Below are 8,395 nucleotides of genomic sequence, written 5' to 3'. Positions count from 1 at the left end.
ATCTGTTTTAAAACACTGATTTCTCTACTATTCCTGTAAATCACCCAGAAGCAGCTTATACTTGTGTGACTCTAAGCCACATATGTTTCTCATTATTGAATAGTACCCTTTTCTGACTTTTTCTGACAAGGCTAAATTGAACTGATGTGAGAGAAACATACTTCTTACTGGAAATATTCATTTTTCATAGGCAGCATTCCAGTATCATGCACCAAACAAATGTAGAAACAAATTCTGAATTCTACACAGGCAGTTTGGGAAAAACAATCACAGTTTCACAGTATTGTTCATAAGCAGAAATATTAATGGTTGTACAGGATGGATATTGTTCTTCTTTCTCCAATGCTGTTTAATTAGTTCTCATAGTCATCCTTTTATTAGACCACAGAAGGTTAGATTGGGACAGACATGTGCTATTCTGTCAGGCAGTCTTGACTCTTCAGGACTCTGTGGTTGATTGGCATTTACTGGTGATATAGGGCTGCCTGACCACAGAGCCTGGACTATTAATTATTGCACTGTACTGCCCCTCATAGTACCAAGTCATATGGCTGGAATGAGGAATAAATAAAATATTTATCTCTCTTATCCTCTCCCTTCATTTTACTGTATAGGACAATAACGTTATTTTTCCAGAATTTTATAACTGTCAGGTGGTAGAACCAAGATTAAAAACCAAACAAAAACAAAAGCCATGCCATAACTTCACACCCAGTGCACTTTCCAATATAATGTAGTTTTCTCATCTTTGAGAACATGTTTAAAGTAAAATTGTTTTACTTAAGAAAATAAAATGAAACTTGGTGAGGGCTATAATCAGTCAGTTTTTAGTCCTGGAAAAGTTTAGTAGTGGAAGAAATTAGCAATCGTGAGAATGGTATTGTGCCTACTCTACAGTTTCATAGTAATTATATGTATATTGGGAATATTGGTTAATTTCTCTTTCCCTCCTTTATAATTTCATATATTTAAAAATAATATCCAAGAATCAGAGAGCTGTTCTTTTTGTTGTTAAGATTTAAAGATCATCTGTTGAAATGATTACTCATTAATTTATTCATACTCTAATTTACTTAAAACAAAAAATACAAAGTATTTTTATTTTTAATAAAGATTGGATATATTTATGATTTGATATACATAGAGTGAAATGATTACTAGTCAAGCTAATTAACATATCAGATCCTCACAAGGTTACCATTTTGTGTGTGTGATGAGAGCACAAGAAAGCTACTCTGTCAACAAATTTCTGACAGCAGAAACTAACAACACTGTAAAGCAATTATACTCCAATAAAGATGCTAAAAAAAAAAAAAAAAACTGTAGTCATCATGCTGTACATTAGATCTCTAGACTTCTTCATCCTGTATCACTGCAACTTTATGCCCTTTGACTAACATCTCCCCATTTTCCCCACCTCCCCTCCCCAGTTTTACTCTCTGTTTCTACATCTTCAAGGAGATTTTGCCTTTGGCAAAAACATGAATGAACCTAGAGGACATTAGCCTGAGTGAAAATAAGCCAGACACAAAAACAAGTGAGATCATGCACTTTTTTTTCTAGGTTGAATCTACAAAATTGTGTTTTTTTAATCCAAACCTAAATTGAGTGCTAGAATAAGCCAGACACTGATTTCAAAAATATATAGTAAAAAAAATGCCCGTTACAAATACAGTTTTTCTATTTTTGTATGGGTGTTTAGGATCTAAATCTTTTATTTATTTTCTTGCTCCTTAGAATAATAGGAAATTGACATATTGCCAAGACTATCTCATGGAAAAATGCCTCTTCCCTTAAATTCCTATAACTAGTATCCATTGGCCTCTTAGCTATAGTTTCTCTAGATTCAACTTGTCTTTCCTCTACTATAAGAATAACCTGAATTTATGTTGTAATAAATATCCTTTAGTAAGGGATTAAGACTCTAGTGGAGATTCCTGCACCAGAATACAATGAACTACTTTAATATCTTGAATTCTAAAGAGATCCTGATTGAGTATAATCAGAGAAATTTAAAGCCCTATTATCATGTGGTGGCAATCTTTTGAGTGCCCACTAGGTTCCAGGCGTATGTTCCCAAAGATGAGTTATTTATGTTTTTAAGAGTTAATCATCTGAATGGTTCTGCATTGGTTTATCCCCAATTAGATGCAGCCTTTTCTCTCCATAGGGAGGATACAAATACCACGCAGTTTTATTTACCTTAGAGATAACAAAGAACAAAGTATATGTCTTTTTAAATTTTGAATCGATGGGTTCATTTTCAACTGTATGATTGTCAAATTTGTGTCTTCTAAAGAAATTTATGCTATAAAGCTATATGATTTTTCACATATAATTTGTGAAATGCTGCTTGCATATGCCCACCCTAACTAATTTTGTGAAGTTGATCTGAAAACTTCATTTGACACTTGACACTGTTTCAAGATTCATTAATAATGAGCTCTCATGAATATATGGAGATGATACGTCAGAGCCTGTAGCATCTCTGCACTGTTTGTGGATAGGCAATGAATATCTATTAATTTGTTCTTAGTCTCCAACCTGGTCTCTTAACATTGAACATTAACTAGTTATTTATTTATTTTGACATTGAAAATAGAAATATCACTTTTATTGACAAGATAGGGCCACAAAGGGCAGCTCCACAGAGCACAAATAAGACAATCCTAAGACAAGAGTGTAAAACTGTAGCAGACGGGTTAATACTCTTCACCCTCATCCTCTCCCACCTCTGCTCCAACCTCCTTGTACACCTTCTCAAGGGCAGCCATGTCCTCACAGGCTTCAAAAAACTTTCCTTACTCCATGCCCTCACCCACGTACCACTGAACAAAGGCACGCTTGGCATGCATTAGGTTAAACTTGTGGTCCAGGCGAGCCCAGGCCTCAGCGATGGCTGTGGTGCTGCTCAGCATGCACAGAGCAAGCTGTACTTTGGCCAGGTTTCCACCAGGTACCACAGTGGGGGGCTGATAATTAATGCCAACTTTGAAGCTTGTCTAGCCCACAAACTGGATGGTACGCTTGGTCTTGATGGTAGCAATGGCAGCATTGACATCTTTGGGGACCACATCACCATGGTACAACAGGCAGTAAGCCATGTATTTACCATGGTGAGGGTTGCATTTCATCATCTGGTTGGCTGGCTCAAAGCAAGCATTGGTGATCTCTGTTACAGTAAGCTGTTCATGGTAGGCTTTCTCAGCAGAGATGACAGGGGCATATGTAGCTAGAGGGAAGTGGATGCGGGGATAGGGCACCAAGCTTGTCTGGAATTCTGTCAGATCAATATTCAGGGCTCCATCCAATCTCAGGGAAGCAGTGATGGAGGACACTATTTGGCTCATGAGGTGATTAAGATTAGTGTAGGTTGGGTGCTCAATATCGAGGTTTCTACAACAGAAGTCATAGATGGCCTCATTGTCTACCATGAAGGCACAATGAGTGCTCCAGGGTGGTGTGTGTGGTGAGGATGGAGTTATAGGGCTCAATTACAGCTGAGGAAACCTGGGGGTGCTGGGCAAATGGAGAACTCCAGCTTGGACTTCTTGCCATAATCAACAGAGAGACGTTCCATCAGCAGGGAGGTAAACCTAGAACCAGTTCCCCCACCAAAGCTGTGGAAAACCAAGAAACCCTGAAGACCTGTATACTATTTCCAAATTCGGTCCAAGACAAGATCAATGATCTCCTTGCCAATGGGGTAGTGACCGCGGGCATGGTTATTGGCAGCATCTTCCTTGCCTGTGACGAGCTGCTCAGGGTGGAAGAGCTGGCAGTAGGTGCCAGTGCAAACTGCATCAATGACCGTGGGTTCCAGGTCTACAAACACTGTCGTGGGCACATGCCTGCCAGTGCCTGTCTCGCTGAAGAAGGTGTTGAAGGAGTCATCCCTTCCCCCAACAGTCTTGTCACCTGGCATCTGGCCATTGGGCTGGATGCCGTGTTCCAGGCAGTAGAACTCTCAGAAGGCATTGCTGATGGGGACATCGGCCTGCTCCCAGAAGGCACTGCTGATAAGGACACCAGCCTGGCCAACATGAATGGAGATGCACTCACACATGGCTGAGACTTGTAGGGTCCTGTGGCACTGGAGGAGGCGAGGGGACAGCCACAAAGATCTCCCACTAACAGACTACCAAGGAGTCCGGGGAAGAAGTAGTCAAACATTAACTATTTAAAAAACAGTTCATTAGACATATTATTTTTGATTTTTAAAGTATACATGTGAATTCATATACATATTATATATAGGAAGATAATATGCAACAAAATAGCAATAATACTTTTCAGTGCATAAGAAAATTAGAAAAAAATTATCCTTATTTCTATATTTTTAAAATTTTTTTACTCAAGTTTACAAGAAACAACACTAATACAGTTATAGCAACAATACAATTTGTTTTTACCAGTGATTTTTAACTGACTGGTACTCATAAACGCATTTAGAGAGCTAATATTATGACTGTTTTGTATAAAAGAATCCACCCTCATCTTGATTGCCTTACATGAATAAGTGATAAGATTGAATCCATATATTCCAACCATAAATCTTGTACATTCCCCACTATGATTTTAAAAGAAAAAGAAAAAACAAAGTGCTGACCTTTTTAGGACTGAGGATAAATATCTAAGAGCAGGGAGAGAAGAGAAGCTCAACCATCAGAGAAAGATAATTGAGCAAATTGAGACTCAACGTATACCTTCCAACACAGCCAGGATCTGGGTAGTTGGGCATCCAGAAGGGCAGGCTTTCTGGGCAAGGGATAGAGCACCAGGAAATCAAAGCTATGGACAAAAAATGATCATGGGATTGATGGAGATGTAGGAAAATTTAGAGAATAAAATTTTATTAAATAAGTGCCTAAATCATATTCACGTATGCTTTTAATACAATTTTGGTGAATAAACAAAAAAAGTGAAGAGAATATATCTAGATAGTTAGGAGGCATCTGTTTCCTCAACTATACATTTGTTGCCTAATTTATGATGCAAATAGATAAATTTTATTGTGTACTTTGTATATGCTTGTCAGTATGCTAAGAACTTTAGACACACTTTTATTTAAATACCTGAACAATTCACTTAAGTAGATATTATGGTCCCCATTTTTAAATGACAAAACCAAAACTCAGAAGATTAAGTAACTTGGCCAAAGTAAGTCATTTAGGTAGTGGCAGCCAGGATTTGACACTGCATTGCCTGCATTCCAAGTCGAAGGGATTATTTCTTTTAGTATAAGGATCCTAACATTCAAGAAATTTGAACTCCAGTGACTTCATGGTTACCAAGTCTCACTATTCAGTTCTGTGTGCTTTAGAAATACTTATTCTTATCATGTATATATAATCTTTGCAAATGTCATCTGTGTATTATGCTAATAAAGCAAGTTGCATAAAAACATGGTATGACTTTGCAATTCAATCCAGACAAAAACTTTAATTAGAAAGTCATAGAAAAAGTTCCTCTTACAAATTATCCAAAATTTGCTCCCTCACAACCATCTGCTATTCATACTTCTGTTACATGGAAGTCAGATATCTCAGTTTGTGAAAATTTAGTTAGTGCTATGGTAGTGCCAGTACCTACCATAGCAGTAAGTATGGTAGAACAAGGATTTTTTTTTTTTAATGTGCCATGTACCTTAGTCATAGCTATAGCTATGGATATCTAATACCTTCAGCTAATAGCAAAAGGGTCTGCAAAAGAGATTTTGTGTTTTCTGTTTTTTTTTCAACATCTATAGCCTTCTGACATCATCTGACTGGAAACAGCTTTTATGTTATGTATAGTATGAAATAAAAGCAGCCTGAAATTAAAATACACATATATTTTTGAGCACTGTAATTTCACATTTATGAATATTGTTACTACAATTATAAAAGTTGCTCATCTTTACATTTGAAAATAATTCTTAATAACAACAACAAAATAGTGCCTAGCTGTCTGGTTATTTTCTTCTCCAATGATCAGCCTAGCTGGCAATTTAAAATTTTTAGTTATAGAGAATTTTATAAATTAAAGAAGCCCTCACCACTCCCTATTGATCCAACTTCTTTATACTAAACAAGGCAAGCGATAATGTATAATTTCTTATTTGACAAGACACTACTAAAGAAAAAAAAGAGTAATGTATTTCAGTACATTAAGAAGTAGAACACATATCATCAGTTTCAATACTTTTCTCAATTTATTTGACAAATGTTTATTGGATAACTACTATGCATAAAGAACTGTGCTGGACACTAAGAATACAGCAGTAAACCTGAATATCTACCCTGATAAATAAAAATATCTACCCTGATAAAACATAATTTTGAGGGAAAGACAGGAAAAAAGATAAAACAGAGACAAGAGTCAAGTAGCAATAAGTGCTAAGGAGAAAAAGAATAGGGGGGACAAAGAGGGAAACAGAGGGAGAGATGCATATGAGGTTACTAGTTTAGGAACAGTGGTAAGGGAAGGCACTATTTCTAAAGTGACGTTTGAGCACAGATCTGAATGAGGTGAGAAAATAAGCCAAGGAGCTCTGGGGGAAGATTCCAGACAAAACCCAGCAAAGATGCCACTGTGGCTGACAAGAAGAAAGTAAAGGATTTGTGGGAGATGATGTCAGATACATGAGGGCAGGGAGAGGAGGTAAGGTCTGGAAGCACATACTAGGGACTTTGGTTTTTTAATCTGTATGATATAGCAACATACCAGGCGATTCCAAATAAGTGACTAGCATGGTATAACATTTAAAAGAACCTGCTGGCTTTTGTGTGGTGAATTGTCTGTAGAGGACGGATAAAAGGCAATAGTGGTAAATCAGTTCTGAGCCAACTGCAAACTACCAGGCAACAAATAAAAGCTACCTTAGAATATAACTTGATCATTATAGGTGTTAATCCTTACACTTGAAAACAAGAAGTAGACAGACTCATATTTTCATGGTAGAACAAAAAGCCTTTTCTAACAGATTGGATTGGATGTGAAGATACTTATCGAGAAAAATAAGACTTCAGAGAATTAGTATTTGATTCTGGAAATGAAAGTTTGAGCTGCCTATGAGGTATGCAAGTGAAGATGCTGAGGAAGCAATTGAATATAGAAATCTGAATTTTACTAGCATGTCTGGGCTGGAGATGCAAATTTGGGAATTATCATTGTATAAATAGAATGTAACATAATAAGATTAGATGAAATCATCAAAGGACTGAGTGAAAATTGGGGTCAGGAAAAAAAAAAAAAAAAACCTGAAGAGTTAGCAAAGGTAATAAGGAGAAAAACTTAGGAGAATATGTTTCCTTGAAGCCCAATGAAGAAAATGTTTCAAGAAAGAAGTGATCCAATACTCTTGGCTATGTGAAGATGAGAACTGAAAACTGCTCATTTAGCAATGGGGAGGTTGTTGATGATTTTGACCAGAGCTATTTTACTAGAGTTCTAGGGGAGAAAGTCTAATTGCAGTGGGTTCAAAAAACAATAAATGAGCAGGGTAGGAGATAGCATGTATAAACACTCGTGTTATAGAGTGATGTTAGATGGAGAGGAATGTGAATACAGAGAGGGAATTTTTGTTTGTTTGTAGGATATGTGTGTGTTTGTTGATGGGATTGATCCAACAGACAAGGGGAAAATAATCATACATCAAAGAGAAATGAGAAGTGCTAGAATAGTATTCTAGGGACAATATTAGGGATCTAGTGCAAGAGAGGAGTTGGCATTTCTAGAAGAACGTATTTTTTTTTTTCATAGTATTAGAAGGAAAGGTAGAAAAATTAAGTCCAGGTGCAGCTACACTGGTACATTTGGTGATGATGGGGGCTTGTATAAATTCTCTCTTGATTGGTTGTATTTTCTCAGGGAAAGAGAAAGATTTCCTGAGCACCATAATGAGAGGAAACATCAGGGGTTTTAAAAGTGAGGAGAAGGAATAAAAGAATCTTCTCAGAGAATGGAAGAATGAAGGGTTAAAAAAATTTAGTCTAATTATTGGGTAAGATTTGGGGCCAACTGAGATCATTAGTTATAATTTTAATATGAAACTATTAACCTGACCTGTGTAATTTTTACATACTTGAAGAGTAAAAGTGAAAGAAATTTAACAGAAATGAGTCATAGCTTCATGTTATGACAGTTGAGTGTCAGCTAAAATAGCTCACTCACCAAGAAGTTCTAAATGTACAGCCAAATCTCACATCCATTCTAGGTATCTCAAAACAATCACCTTTTGAATTTTTATATGCAAGATAATGAGTGCCTGTGTGGCAAACTCCAGTTTGGAATTATTTTATGTGTTCTAGATAATGGAATCTAGATAATAGAATTTTGATATTTGCCTCCATAATAATATTTTAAGAGTAGAACTTCAATAGATGCATATTTATTTATAATGTGATCTATGTAT

General features: G+C 36.4%; 1 pseudogene; it reads right to left on the bottom strand.

The window, feature by feature from the left end:
• Window positions 1-2,702: 2,702 nt before the first annotated feature.
• On the bottom strand, window positions 2,703-4,066 carry LOC133092639 (tubulin alpha-1C chain-like; annotated as a pseudogene).
• Between the last annotated feature and the right edge of the window lie 4,329 nt (window positions 4,067-8,395).

Source organism: Eubalaena glacialis, chromosome 5 (assembly GCF_028564815.1).
Source record: "Eubalaena glacialis isolate mEubGla1 chromosome 5, mEubGla1.1.hap2.+ XY, whole genome shotgun sequence".
In the NCBI taxonomy this organism is placed as follows: Eukaryota; Metazoa; Chordata; class Mammalia; order Artiodactyla; family Balaenidae; genus Eubalaena; species Eubalaena glacialis.
The sequence above is the reverse complement of the archived record's forward strand: the minus strand, read 5'-3'. Positions and strand labels throughout refer to the sequence as shown.